We start from the raw sequence: 15,846 nt of genomic DNA, 5'->3' as shown, positions 1-15,846 counted from the left end.
CGCCATTTTGCGGCGGCCATTTTGCAAAATGGCGCCGGCTGAAGACTACACGATTTAGTGTGCCGCTTTTCCTGCTCTCCCCCTTCCCCTGATTTAGCTACGGACCGCCGCTATGGAGGTCATTTAAGGCTACGGACCCCCAGGTAATTTAAGGCATTGGGGGGGGGGGGGGTTCGGGAGGGTGGGGGATTTAATTTAAAGGGTCGGGGTGGGTTTTAGGGGGTTTTAGTGTGCCGAGTTTTAGTGTGCCGCTGGACCCCCAGGTAATTTAAGGCATTTGGGGGGGGTTTGGGAGGGTGGGGGATTTAATTTAAAGGGTCGGGGGTGGGTTTTAGGGGGTTTTAGTGTGCCGGCTCACGATTTTAATGATTTTCACGATACTTTACACACCCAAACGGCAACAATACGATTCCCTCCCCCTCCCAGCCGAAATTGATCGTTAAGACGATCGAGGACACGATTCACATCTCTAGATTGTAATACATTACAGGAGGACCTTGCAAGACTTGAAGATTGGGCATCCAAATGGCAGATGAAATGTAATGTGGACAAGTGCAAGTTGTTGCATATAGGGAAAAATAACCCTTGCTGTAGTTACACGATGTTATTGTTAGGTTCCATATTAAGAGCTACCACTCAGGAAAAAGATCCAGGCATCATAGTGGATAATAACTTTAAAATCGTCGGATCAGTGTGCTGTAGAAGTCAAAAAAGCAAACAGAATATTAGGAATTATTAGAAAGGGAATGGTTAATAAAATGGAAAATGTCATAATGCCTCTATATCGCTCCATGGTGAGAGCGCACCTTGAATTCTGTGTACAATTCTGGTCACCGCATCTCAAAAAATATATAGTTGCGATTGAGAAGGTACAGAGAAGGACAACCAAAAAGATAAAGGGGATGGAACAGCTTCCCTATGAGGAAAGGCTGAAGAGATTAGGGCTGTTCAGCTTGGAGAAGACTTGGCTGAGGGGGGATATGATAGAGGTCTTTAAGATCATGAGAGGTCTTCAACGAGTAGATGTGAATCAGTTATTTACACTTTCAAATAATAGAAGGACTAGGGGGCATTCCATGAAGTTAGCAAGTAGCACATTTAAGACTAATTCGAGAAAATTATTTTTCACTCAATGCACAATTAAGCTATGGACTTTGTTGCCAGAGGATGTGGTTAGTGCAGTTAGTGTAGCTGTGTTCAAAAAAGGTTTGGATAAGTTCTTGGAGGAGAAGTCCATTAACTGCTATTAATAAGTTTACTTAGGGAATAGCCACTGCTATTAATTTCATCAGTAGCATGGGATCTTCTTAGTGTTTGGGTAATTGCCAGCTTCTTGTGGCCTGGTTTGGCCTCTGTTGGAAACAGGATGCTGGGCTTGATGGACCTTTGGTCTGACCTAGCATGGAAATTTCTTATATTCTTATGTTCTTATGTATTAAGTTCCTCATAAGTAATGGGTCTCTGTAATTCTACTGAGCATTTTCATGATTGTTTAAATAACATTTCTTTAGGTTGTGTTTATCTGCCCCTAAGTTGTGGGCTTTGTTCAGAGAAAATAAGACAATTGCTTGGAAATGCTTTCCTTTTGTGTTAGTTATTTGGATTATTCTCTTTATTTCCTTTCAAGATTATCTTGTAATTTTTGTAAAATGTATAAAGATAAAATAAAAAAATATATATATGCTTGTGGAGAACCAACAACCCTGCAAAAGATCCTAATATTTGCCTTCTAATTGCCTTATAAATAGTTTGCTATGCTAAAAGTCAATACTTATCAAGGCAGTCATTGGGGCACACCAAGGCAGGCAGGATTTCAGGATATTCTCCTGAAGTATGCATGATATAGATATGAAGAGAATTGCAGCAGTGCACGTCAGACTGTCTCATGCATATTCATTCTGGGTATCCTGAAACCTGACTGCCTAGATGTCTCCTGAGAACTGGTTTGAGAGGTATTGCTATAGATATCAGCATTAAAACATTTTTTTTTAATCTCTGAGAAAGTAAGTAGCATAACTTCCATACAATATTATTATACTTCTGCCTATAATGCTTCAATCATTCCATGTAAATCTGACCTACTAAATGTCTGTAATGTAGTATGACATACTCAAAAAATGAATATCCATGCTAGTAATGCCAGGTTGAACTATTACAGTCTCCATACATACCTATTTAATCCCATAATATATAGTGGCCACTTGGGGTCCCCCCATGCCTTGATACACCCCCCCCCCCCCAGTGCCCCCTTGTGCATTTGCTACGCTATTTTAGTTACCACTTTCTACTTACCCCCATCAGTAAGATGTCTGCTGCAGCTTCCTCCAGGCCCTTCTCATCTGCTGCAGGTTCCTCCTCCACCCAGACACTGGGAAGAGGTCTCCCTTGTGGGCAACAAACAGGGACGTCAGATGGATGATGTCCCTGCTGGTGAAATGTGTTGCCTGGTTCGTGCTGGCATTTTTTGACTCTGCACCCAGGAACAGAAAGTCCCACCTTTAAGTTTGTGTGCGTGTGTGCCCTAAACAATGCATACTTGTAGAACACACAAGGGGTGTGCATTTGTTTGCAAAGCATTGGCAATCTGCAACGTATATGCCATATTCATTGTATTCGTGGGGGTCATGAAACGTATGGTGAACCCCCATGAATACACGTATCACTAATGAATAAACCCCCACCCTCCTGATCCCCCCAAGACTTGCCAAAAGTCTCTGGTGGTCCAGCGGGGGTCCTGGAGCGATCGCCTGCACTCAGGCCGTCGGCTGCCGGTATTTAAAATGGCGCCGATAGCCCCTGTGATATAGTAAGGGCAAAGGCTATCGGCGCCATTTTGAATACCGGCAGCCGACAGCCCAATTGCAGGAGATCACTCCAGGACCCCTGCTGGACCACCAGGGACTTTTGGCAAGTCTTGGGGAGGTCAGGAGTCCTGCACTTGAGCCATATCCTGCACTCGGGCCATCGGCTGCCAGTAGCCTTTGCCCTTGCTATGTCACAGGGGCTACCGGTGCCACTTGTTGGCCCCTGTCACATGGTAGGATCACAAGATGGCACCGGCCATCCATTGCTCCTACCATGTGACAGGGCCCGACCAGTGGCACCAGTAGCCCCTGTGACTTAGTAAGGGCAAAGGCTATCTGCGCCATTTTGAATACCGGCAGCCGACAGTCCGAGTGCAAGAGATTGCTCTAGGACTCCCGTTGGACCACCAGGGACTTTTGGCAAGTCTTGGGGCGGTCAGGAGGGTGGGAGGTTGTAGTAAATTAAATTTAAAGGGTTGGGATGGGTTTTTTTGGGGAAACGAATACATATGTAACTAATGAATGGATCAGGGTCCCCCAAGAACAGATGCAATGGATTTGGGTCCTGAAGAATACGAATACCAAATGGGATGAATCTATCCATGCTGCACATCCCTAGAACACACATGAATCTGCATGCATATACATGCATACATTTCAGAGAAAGCATATGAGTATTTTACATCGTACATGGAAGCATGCGATAATGATATAAAATGCCTTTGCTTTGGCATAAGCACACATGAATATGTGTTTAAGGGTGCACATGCGATCCTTTAAAAATTTACTATTTTGTTTTAAAGTGCATTATAATATTGTTATGAATTTTGATGACCAATGATTCAAATGTAAAGACATTCTTTGTCCACATTCAGTGGTTTCTGACATTTTAATGATATGACTCACCATGTCTAATTTACGAGTATCCACTTTACAGCAAGTGATATCTCTTGTGTGTTCTATATAGAGAATATTTGTTCTTCTTTATTGGTCTTCCCTATTTTGGGGGGGGGGGGGGTTGCTTTACACTTAGTACAATAGTAGTATAGTACATTTCACTTAAGATCATATAATCTGAGGTATTAATTTCTAGTTTTAATAATTTACATAGAAACTTAGAAACATAGAAATGACGGCAGAAGAAGACCAAACGGCCCATCCAGTCTGCCCAGCAAGCTTTCACACTTTTTTTTCCTCTCACATACTTATGTTTCTCTTGGCTCTTAGTTAGGGGTATTAACTACCACAATAAGCAAGCTACACCCATGCTTATCGGTTTATTCAGACTATGTAATTCAGTCTTTGTTGATTGTTGCCTGAATATAGATCCACCTTTCTTCATTCCCCCCTGCCGTTGAAGCAGAGAGCCATGCTGGCTATGCATTGTAAGTGAAGTATCAGTCTTGCTCCCCTGCCGTTGAAGCAGAGAGCTATGCTGGATATTCGTGAAGTGTCAAACTTCCTCCCCTGCCCTTGAAGCAGAGAACTATGCTGGGTTTGCATTGAAAGTGAAGTATCAGTCTTGCTCCCCTGCCGTTGAAGCAGAGGGCTTTGCTGGATATGTATGAAGTGTCAAACTTCCTCCCATGCCGTTGAAGCAGAGAGCTCTGCTGGATATGCGTGAAGTGTCAGACTTTCTTCCCTGCTCTTGAAGCAGAGAGTGATGTTTCATATGCATTGAAAGTGAAGTATCAGCTTATTTGGTTTGGGGTAGCAACTGCCATAACAAGCAAGCTACTCCTGGCTTTTTTTGTGAATGCAAATCCTTTTTTACACATTTCCTCATTACCACTGAAGCTTAGAGCAATATTGGTGTCACATTAACCATGTGTATGTTTATTGAATAGGGGTATTATCACCAGGTAGTAGCCATCATTCCCATGAGCCAATCACTCTTCATTCACATCCTCTAGACTTTATGGATCCACAGAGTTTATCCCACGCCCCTTTGAAGTCCTTTACTGTTTTGATCTTCACCACTTCCTCCTAGACAAACTTTGTCCCAGGTTTTCTGCTTCACCACTTTCCTAGACAAACTTTGCCCCAGGTTTTCTGTGGGCAGGTGGTCCACTAAGTACCGAGCTAAGACCTGATTCACAACCTTCAGATCCAGCAGAGGTCTCTGAAGTGGAGAAGGATTTTATTTTCAGTGCCTAAGGTGCTAGACTTGTGTTTTCAGCAAAGACTCTCCATAAATTAGTTTGTTCCAAAAATTAAATATTTAACTTTTAGATTCCTTCATTATAAATAACTTTTCATGTGGTACATTTTCTCATTGTAGTATTAGTTCTCTCTCTTTCTAGTATCTTAAAAAGAGTCCATATGCTCTTTTATAACCTAGATCCTAGAGCAATAATAGAAAATATATATATATTTTATATTCAACCAGCTATAATTAAAATGCAATTTTATAAAAAACTATATGAAATTATAATACAGATTATAAAGAATTTATCAGTATAAATGTATCTGAAATACCAATATGCTAAACAAATATTCCATAGTTCTGGCCTGCTGATTGATATCTGCACTTTTCATTTGTTCAGTTTTTTAGTTTGATTTTTTTTAATTTAAAGATTTTATGCTTATATTTAATTTTTGATGTATTGTGATTTATGTATTTTTATTTATTATGTATATTAAATTATGGTTTTTGTTTTTTTTTAATTCCTTGAGCCTCAATATAAGTAATTCATAAATGTAAATAAATAAAACAATAGATAAGCAACAAGTAAATAAACAAGTAAGCAAATAAATAAATAGATGAGCAAGTAAAATTTTCTTACCCAATAGAACAGATGTATGGACATACAGAACATCAACCACTTTTTTAATACAATTTATTCAGTCATGGCTTTCAAGTCTTCAGCTATTATGAAGCAGTAGAAACTAAAGAATTGTAAAAATTAGGAGTATACAGCAGCAATTAGTTGCCAATACATTAGCATAGTCTTAGAGAGTTATTTTCTAAGCATTTATCGTGTGCATTAGGCCCTAACACATGCGATAAACCCCTATCCCACGTGAAAAGGGTCTTTTCGCGTGCAATAGGATGCAAATAAGCTGGAGGGGAGGAGTTGGGGTGGAGAGAGGAGGAGTTGGGGAGGGGAGGGGGAGGAATCGGCCGTGGCACTGCTGCCGGCAATAATGTGAGGGACATTATCTCCGGCAGTAGCGCAGCGAATAGCACCACCTTTTATGGTAGCGCTATTCGTGCGAACGGCTGCGGCCTCTCAGGCCCACCCCGCCCCCTTTTTCACTGAATTTATCATTCTGTCGCAGACCTTAGAGAATCCGGCGGTAACGGGGGGCGGGGAGCGAAGCAGGGGGAAGGCCTGTGAAAGCCGGCAGCGATCGCATCACCACAGTGTTATCGCTGCTGGCTTTTGCACCCAATAGTGCCACCGTGAAAGGTGGTGCTATTGGGCGCGCTACTGGCAGTGATAAGGAGTCTTACCTTTCACTGTCAGCGAAGTTGACGTAGAGTCTGCCCCGATGCTGCCCCGACTCCTTCCCTTCCGGTGCAGACTCCACACCGACTCCGCCCTGATCTAGGTATCATACGTGAAAAGTCCCTTTTCGTGTGTGATCTCTTTAGAAAATGACCCCCTTAGATAGCTACTTCAAATCAACACCAGGATTATTCTGCATGAGGCTAAAAGAAGCAGTTATAATGGGGTTGGTTCGCCAAATCTAACTTCTAAAAATGTATGGCTGGAATATATTGATCATTAGCAAATAAAAATAACCATTACTTATATTAAAGAAACATGGTTCTCAGGCACTGCATATCTCAGAAAATGAGAACTCTCTACTGCCATATGATGACAGAATAGATTTTTGTGATTGAATAATGCCAATGTTGAGGGACCCGCATAGACTGCCAGCGAATCTCTACTCTAATTTTAAAATATCAGTTTAAGATTTTAAGTTGTTCATGGTCAAGTCCTAGCTTATTAGACAGTTTGGTCCAATGTGTCCTGTACATTAATTAAAGTGCCAATCAAAAGGCCTTTTAGTAATTCTATCATTGGTAGGCTGTAAATTGACTTGTATTAGAGCTAAGGTTTTCTATTGCATAGCTCTTTACCTTTGCAATTAGCTTCCAAAAAAGGCTGGATTGACTTCAAAACTGTCCATTTTAAAGAAGTTAATTAAGACTTGGCTCCTTTCTAAAGCATTTGACAACTGACAAAGCCTGACTTGAATGTTGGCTGCTGTTTATAAAGCCTAGCTGGGTTGTTCTATTCTATGTATTTATATTCTTATTCGGATATTAAGTAAGAAGTCACTATAAACAGATTTGAAATTCTAACAGTGGTCATTTATGTGTAACTATTTATTGACACATTGTTTTTCATTATTTTATGTAATCTTCTACAAGATTATGTCTTTGCAATTTTATACTCATGTTAAAATGATCATAGTATGTGTACACTTATGTAACTTATGTATGTGTACACTTATGTAACTTGCTTTGGACAATTTTGGAAAGGCATGTAAAAATAAAATGTATTTTGATTTGGTTTTGAAACCAGCCTCCACCTTCAATCAGGGAGTAGATAAGTTATTTTACAATATGTATGAACTTCAATATTCTTTAATAAACATGCAGAATTCTCATGACACCACCAACATCTGAAATTGGATGGAAAATAACATCTAACCATGCTCATGTTTTCAATTTCTTCCACCAATGAAAGAATGTAAGATTTAAATATGTTCAAAATTACTTATGTCATTGTACTTCATAGAAACATGGGAAAGTGATAATGAAAAACTAAATAAGAATAATGTTTAATATTTCCTAAAATAATTTAGCATTTTTAAGACAGTGGAAACATTATTTTACATGAGTAATGGAAGTATAACATGTGAGAACAAAAATAATCTGAATGTTGAATACCTAGTCTTTCCTTCACTGTTTTCTGAGTACCTTGGATTATTCTGTTGCAAGCAACACATCTGTGAATTCCACAGCCAAGAAGAATTATTCTGTATTATCCTCCTGACAGAACAGTATGCACTAACAGCTGTACACAGCACTAAGCTACCCAGTAGGGATGTACATTCATTAGAAATACATGGGCAAAACATAGAAACATAGAAATTACTGCAGAAAACGACCAAATTGTCCATCCAGTCTGCCCAGTAAGCTAATAGTAGTATCTGCTGTGCCGTGTAGGTTACCCCATGCTTATCAGTTTCCCAGATCATAAAGGTCAGGGCACTCGGTTGCTTTTTGAATCCAATTCCTTGTTACCCTTGTGCTTATCAGTTTCCCTCACTGTAAAAGTCAGGACCCTCATTGATTGCTGTTGAATCCATTTCCCCATTATGCCTTGCCGTTGAAGCAGAGAGCAATGTTTGAGATGCATCAAATTATCAGTCTTATTGATTAAGGGTAGTAACTGCCACATCATCAAGTTACCGTTATACTTGTCTCCCCAGACCATAAAAGTTGGGGCCCTTGTTTGTTGCTGAATGAATCCAATTCCCCTTTACATCCTAACATTGAAGCAGAGGACAATGATGGAGTTGCATGAACAGTAACAAAACTTATAGGATTAGGATAATAACCGCCACACTATCAAGTTACTCTATGCACTCTTTTCTTCATTTCCATCCTTTAGCCTTTAGGGATCCACAATGTTTATCCTATGCCCTTTTGATGTTTTTTGCTGTTTTGGTTTTCACCACCTCCTGCAGAAGGGCATTCCATCCATCCATCACCCTCTCCATGAAGAAATATTTTCTGACATTGATTCTGAGATGTCCTACCTGAGTTTCATTTCATGACCCCTAGTTCTACTGATTTCTTTCAACAGAAAAGGTTTGATGTTTGCGCATCATTTAAACCTTTCGAGTATCTGAAGATTTGTATCATATCACCCCTGCAATCCTCTCTTCCAAGGTATTCATATTCAAATCTTTCAGAATCTTTCATAGGTTTTCTGATACTGACACCTCACCATTTTGTAGCCATTCTCTCGACTGTCTCCATCCTGTCTCTAACCCTTTTGAGATAATGGCTCCAGAACAGAACACAGTACTCCAGGTGAGGCCTCACCAAGGACATGTAGAAGGGCAACACCATCTCCATTTTCTTACTGGTTATTCCTCTCTCTAAGCAGCCCAGCATTCTTCTGGATTTAGCTATCGCCTTGTCACATTGCTTCACCATCTTAAGATCACCAGACACTATCACGCCAAGATCCCAATCTTGGTCTGTGTACATCAGCCTTTGGTCCCCGCACCCCCAATATCATACACCTTTTCTGGAATGACTCTGCACTTCTTGGCACTAAATCCCATTTGCCAAATCTCTGAACAAGGTTCCTTAAATTGCTTTTCATTCTCTCTACTCCTTCAGTCATGTCCACTCTGTTTCAGATCTTGGTTATCATCTGAAAATAGACAAACCTTCCCTTCTTTCCCTTCTGCAATGTTACTCACAAAGATATTGAACAGAACTGGTCCCAATACCAATCCCTGTGACACCCCACTTAACATGGCTCTCCCTTCAGAGTAGATTCCATTTACCATTACACTCTGTCTCCTATCGGTCAACCAGTTCATAATCCACTCCATCACCTTGGCGCTCACTCCAGCTTCTCATTTTCTTCACAAGACTCCTATATTGGATGGTATCAAAAGTTTTGCTGAAATGCAAATAGATGACATCAAGTGTCTTCCTTGATCCAATTCTCTAGTCACCCAATCAAAAAAAATTGATCAGATTTATCTAACAAGACCTTTCACTGGTGAATCCACGCTGCCTCGAGTCCAGCAACTTACCAGATTGTAGATAGTTTATTTATTCATTTAAAAACATCTATTATCCACCTTTCCTATGTTCAGAGCGGAGTACAAAATAAACATTCACATTCAAATGTCCAAGAGATGACAAGACAATACAATATTCTTAGGAGAGGGGAATAACAAAATCCTAGGGGAGGGGGAGAAACAAGTTTTAGGAGAGGGAGATAATGATTCAAAGGAGGGGGAGGAACAAAAGAGTCTGAGGAATACTTTCTTATGGGAAAGGGAGAGAGGGCAGGACAGAATACAGTTGAGTAGTGCCTGATAGGGCTAGAGGTGAAACAGAGGAAGGCAAGTAGCACCATCAGAGATTTGGGAATGCTTTCTTGAAAAGGAATGTTTTAGGGCTTTTTAAAAAATGTTCTTTCAGTAAATTTTCTTTCAACAATGTCTCCTTAATTTTCCCACCACTGAGGTAAGGCTAAGTAGTCTGTAATTTCCAGCCTCCTCTCTGCTACCACTCTTATGAAGCATGACCACAACCACTCTTCTCCAATCTCATGACACTACTCTCATTTCCAGGGATCTATTGAGCAAGTCATTTAGAAGAACAGCCAGGACATCTGTGAGTTCTCATAGTATCCTGGGATGTACCTCATCTGGCCCCATGGACTTGTCTACATTCAGTTTTCCTATCTCTTCCCATACATACTCTTCTGTAAAAGGTAGGGATGTGAATCGTTTTTTGACGATTTAAAACAATCGTCAGATATATTTTAAATCATCAAAAATCGTTAGAGCCGCGATACAATAACAATTCCCCCGATTTATCATCAAAAATCGTAAATCGGGGGAGGGGGGGAGGGCGGGAAAACCGGCACACCAAAACAACCCTAAAACCTACCCCGACCCTTTAAAAGAAATCCCCCACCCTCCCGAACCCCCCCAAAATGTTTTAAATTACCTAGGGTCCAGTGGGAGGGTCTCGGCGCGATCTCCCACTCTCGGGCCATGGCTGCGTTAAGAGAAATGGCGCCGGTGGCCCTTTGCCCTTACCATATGACAGGGCAAAGGTAGCGCCGGTGCCGTTTTGGTTCCTGTGACCTGACGTCACGAGTGCAGGAAATCGCTCCCGGACCCCTGCTGGACTCCCAGGGACTTTTGGCCAGCTTGGGGGGGGCCTCCTGACCCCCACAAGACTTGCCAAAAGTCCAGCGGGGGTCCGGGAGCGACCTTCTGCACTCGGGCCAATTTGCCAATATTCAAAATGGTGCCGGCGCTACCTTTGCCCTCACTATGTCGACATAGTGAAGGCAAAATGGCGCCGGCGCTACCTTTGCCCTCACTATGTCGACATAGTGAGGGCAAAGGTAGCACCGGCGCCGTTTTGAATATTGGCAATACGGCCCGAGTGCAGAAGGTCGCTCCCGGACCCCCGCTGGACTTTTGGCAAGTCTTGTGGGGGTCAGGAGCCCCCCCCAAGCTGGCAAAAAGTCCCTGGGGGTTCAGCGGGGGTCCAGGAGTGATCTCCTGTACTCGTGACGTCGGGTCACAGGAACCAAAATGGTGCCGGCGCTACCTTTGCCCTGTCATATGATAAGGGCAAAGGGCTACCGGTGCCATTTCTCTTAACGCAGCCGTGGCCAGAGAGCGGGAGATCGCGCCGCCCCCCCCCCCCCCCCCACTGGACCCCAGGTAATTTAAAACATTTTGGGGGGGTTCGGAAGGGTGGAGGATTTATTTTAAAGGGTCGGGGTGGGTTTTAGGGTTGTTTTGGTGTGCCGGTTTTCCCGCCCTCCCTTGATTAAACAATTTTTTAACCTAAAAAACTAAGACGATCAGATTCCCCCCCCCCCCCTCAGCCAAAATAGATAGTTAAGACGATCGATCGATCACACGATTCACATCCCTACTAAAAGGAGTTGTGACTAGCCCATTCCCTTCTACGGTCTTAACAACCAGCAATGTTCCTTCTCCGGGGTCTTCTTTAGTGAACACAGAACTGAAGTATTTGTTTAATATTTCTGCAATTTCCTTGTTTGTCTTAGCACATTACTCATCATAACCTTTCAATTCCATTATACCACTTCTGGCTTTCCTTCTTTCTCAAATATCTGAAAAATGTTTTGTCACCTTTATTTATCTCTTGGGCAATCCTTTTTTCCATTTGATCTTTTGCTTTTCTGATTTCTTTCTTTATTTCCCACATTTTCACCAGATATTGTTCCCTATGTTCCTCTTTTTTGGATCCTTTATACTTCTTGAATGCTTATCTTTTTGTCTTTATTTTTGCAACAACCTCCTTTGAGAACCAAATTGGTTTCTTTTTTCTTCAACTTTTATTTAGTTTTCTAACATATAGTTTTATTTCCTTTGTAATAACCCCTTTTAATTTATCCCACTGTTTTTCCACCATGCCCATTTTCTCCCTGTCTTCTAGTTCTTTCTCTAGGTACATCCCCATTTTGTCAGACTGTATATTTGAAATTCAAAACTCGGGTCTTCATGTGACTTCTTTATACCTTATTCGCAATATCAATCTATACCGCCTGATGATCACTTGTACTTAGATGGGCACCTGTCCAGATATTATAGACATTATCTCCATTTGTGAGCACTAGGTCCAGGATTACACTGTCCCTTGTGGGATCCATTAGCATATAAGAACATAAGAACATGCCATACTGGGTCAAACCAAGGGTCCATCAAGCCCAGTATCCTGTTTCCAACAGTGGCCAATCCAGGCCATACGAACCTGGCAAGTATCCAAAAACTAAGTCTATTCCATGCTACTTTTGCTAGTAATAGCAGTGGCTATTTTCTAAGTCAACTTAATTAATAGCAGGTAATGGACATCTCCTAAAAAAACTTATCCAATCCTTTTTTAAACACAGCTATACTAACTGCACTAACCACATCCTCTGGCAACAAATTCCAGCGTTGAGTGAAAAAAATTGTGTGTTGAACATAGCCCCTTGGAGGGCATCTACTATCTACTATCTCTCTACTTCTTGTAGATTCTGCAAAAAGGATACTCCAGTCTACATCCAGCTGATTAAAATCTCCAAAGAACAATATTTCTCCTTTCTTTCCTATCTTTTCGATGACTTTGATCAGACCTCTGTCAAACCCTTCTGTCTGAAATGTAGGCCTATAGATCTTACCAACATCAATAGAAGCACCATCATCTTTTTTTAGGCTAGTGCACTGCATAATGCTTCTTTCCTACCCCATATCCTTTGCATTTCAATTGCCTGAATATTGCTTCTGATATAAAGAGCTAATCCTCCCCCTTTTCTGTGTTCTCTGTCATTCCTTAATAAGTTATAGCCAGGGATGGCTATATCCCAGTCATGTGACTCCATAAACCACATTTCTGTAACAGCAATGATGTCATAGGGGGACATGGTGTAATACACAAATATATCTCCACTGGTTGTATGATTTTGTATAGGCCAAATGGGGTATACCTATCTGAGATTGCATACAAATTTGTCTATATTTGCTTCATTTGTGGCTCCCCAAAAATGAATGGAGGGGGGTCCCATGAATGAAACAAATAATTTCCATCCCATTTGCTTATGTTTCCTGTTTATTTCTATGGCCCATAAGGTATATGGCTCCATACTACTGAGAAAAAAACAAAACAACTGCTAACTATAGAAACCAGCTTTTGCCTATATGGCATTACCATATGGTCAGTCAAAGTCAAGATAGGACAAGCTGGCAAGGAGACTATGAGAGGACAAATCACAGTGCAGCATCTTTTAAATAGCTTATAGCTATCTGGATCAATTGACAATAGCCTACTCCCACTATAAAGACTGAGCATGTCCAATAATCTCTGTAGTTCTTCTAAACCTCACTGTGGAGAAGAACATGCTACTAAAAGCACCCACAGAGTTTTTAAAAAGTTTACAATCTTTGGGATTTGGCACTACTCTATCATACACAATTCGGTTTCAGAAAAATTTTAAATACAGAAACATAACTCCTTTCTTTACAGGACTTTGTTCTAAAAGGTTTTGAAACCGGTAATAAATATTTACTTCTGCTGCTCATCTCTCGGCGGCATTTGATACTGTTGATCACAAAATTATGGTACGTAGGCTAAACGAAATTGGTGTTAGTGGTAAACCGTTACAATGTCTAACCTCATTTTTAAATAATAGGTCATATCAAGCCAGAATCAACAATGTACATCTGAGATCATTAATCTTGACACAGGAGGCCCACAAGGGTCCGCGCTATCAGTGACATTGTTCATTATCTATATAACTCCACTTTGTCATCTGTTATCAAGACTTGGACAAACATACTACTTGTATGCTGATGTTATTCAGATAACAATACCCGTTAGTGTCACATTAGAGAAATAATTCCAAATGATATCAATATACTTGAATGTCATAAAACAACTTTTAACTCAAATGAAACTCTGTATTAACATGGCAAACACATAAATAATCCTGTTAGAGAGAAACATTTCTCCAAATGATACTAACTTACAGTTCAGTCACAAAAACATTCAAATTAATTTAGGATCCACAGAGTTCTTGGTGTCTACCTAGACCCAGAGCTAAGCTTCAAAATACATATTGCCAATAAAACCAAAGAGGGTTACTACAAATTACTAATAGTTAGGAGACTAAAATAATTATTAAATATAAAGGATTTCAGAACTATAATACAGGCACTAATATTCTTTTCCACGGATTATTGTAATGCATTACTCCTTGGGTTACCCTATTCCACAATTTGTCCGCTACAAATATTGCAAAATTCAGCTGCAAGGATATTAACCGTCACAAGTAGAAAAAAACATATCACCCCCAAACTTAATGGAGCTACATTGGTTGCTGATAGAACAGAGAGTACAATTTAAAGCATTAAGTATTCTGCATAAGGCAATTCACGGTGAGAAAGTTGAATAGCTGAATGAAGCAAAACAGTTTCATACGTCGCATAAAAAATGTAAGATCCAACAATAAAGGCTTGTTATCCATTCCATCTCTGGTATTGGCAAGACTAACATCTGTAAGAGAGAGAGCGCTATCAATAGCTGGGCCCAAAATTTGGAATAAACTTCCAACTGATTTAAGATTAGAAACAAATGTGGTACAGTTTAAGAAAAAAAATCAAAACATGGCTATACCAACAAGCTTTTAATGAATGTGAAAACACAGCATAACATGCATGATGTGTAATAACAATTTGTCCTCAGGCAAGTAATGAAAGCAAAAAAAAAAAAAAAGAATATTCCATAAATGAAGGGCATGCAACTGTGAATGTCATAATTGCCATATGTGTGATATGTTTAGGGACTATAATGCAAATTGTAACCAATTATAATAATGTAATAGTGATGTATACTGTGTTTTATTTGATGTATCTTACTATTTGAAATAATTGTCAACTAATGTAAACCGATATGATGGTCTCCACCAAATACCGGTATAAAAAAAGTTTTTTAAATAAATAAATAGTGAAGGGCTGCTTGTGTTCTTCTCTGTGCTACAGTAGTCTCACACACTTAATGTGTCAGAAGGAGAGGCTGTGCACTGCTGAAGATTTTGATTTTTCTATTCACTGGGGGAGTGCTGTTGTGGTAGTGCTAGAGCTACTGCTGTTGTAGTAGTTCTAGTGATTTCTTTGTTACTGGACACCAGTGAGGTGGTGAGAGATGGAAGATTCTTACCAGGCTGTCAATCTTGTTTGTCTGTTAGTGTGTTTAGCAGTTTTTTGGGTTTGGAATCAGTCATCACTAATGCACACATCACAGCACATACAGTGAGTGGAGGTACAATTGCAGTATCAGTAAATGCATTTGTAATATCCAAATTCCAGAAGACAGTACACTTCATATCAGGAAAAAAGAGAGATGGAAATATTGCCGTAGTTGTCAGCTTTGGCAGGGTCAGCAATAAAAATGTCAGTTTTATACATATATTGAAGAGGGACCATTTTAGGTCCAGAATGGCAGAAAAAGAAAGCAGCTCAAAGCAGAAGAAATTCAAATTTGGAGAGCACGTGACATTGTCACTTGTTCCTCTACATCATGTTTTGGAGAGATGTAAAAGATGGGAGGGTCATCCAAATATTAGTATTAAGAGGGAAGGGGTAGCAGAAGTGCAAAACCCCAATCAACATCACCATCTTCTTTGGTTCCAATTTCTGAGGTAGTGGAGGCAGTATTTGTACCATTTGATTCAGAGGAAAAATTATGTCTGGGAATATCTCAATCAGAAGATATTGATGAGCTAGTAGCCAAAGAAAATGC

Source organism: Rhinatrema bivittatum, chromosome 5 (genome assembly GCF_901001135.1).
Source record: "Rhinatrema bivittatum chromosome 5, aRhiBiv1.1, whole genome shotgun sequence".
In the NCBI taxonomy this organism is placed as follows: Eukaryota; Metazoa; Chordata; class Amphibia; order Gymnophiona; family Rhinatrematidae; genus Rhinatrema; species Rhinatrema bivittatum.
Note: the sequence above shows the minus strand (reverse complement) of the source record.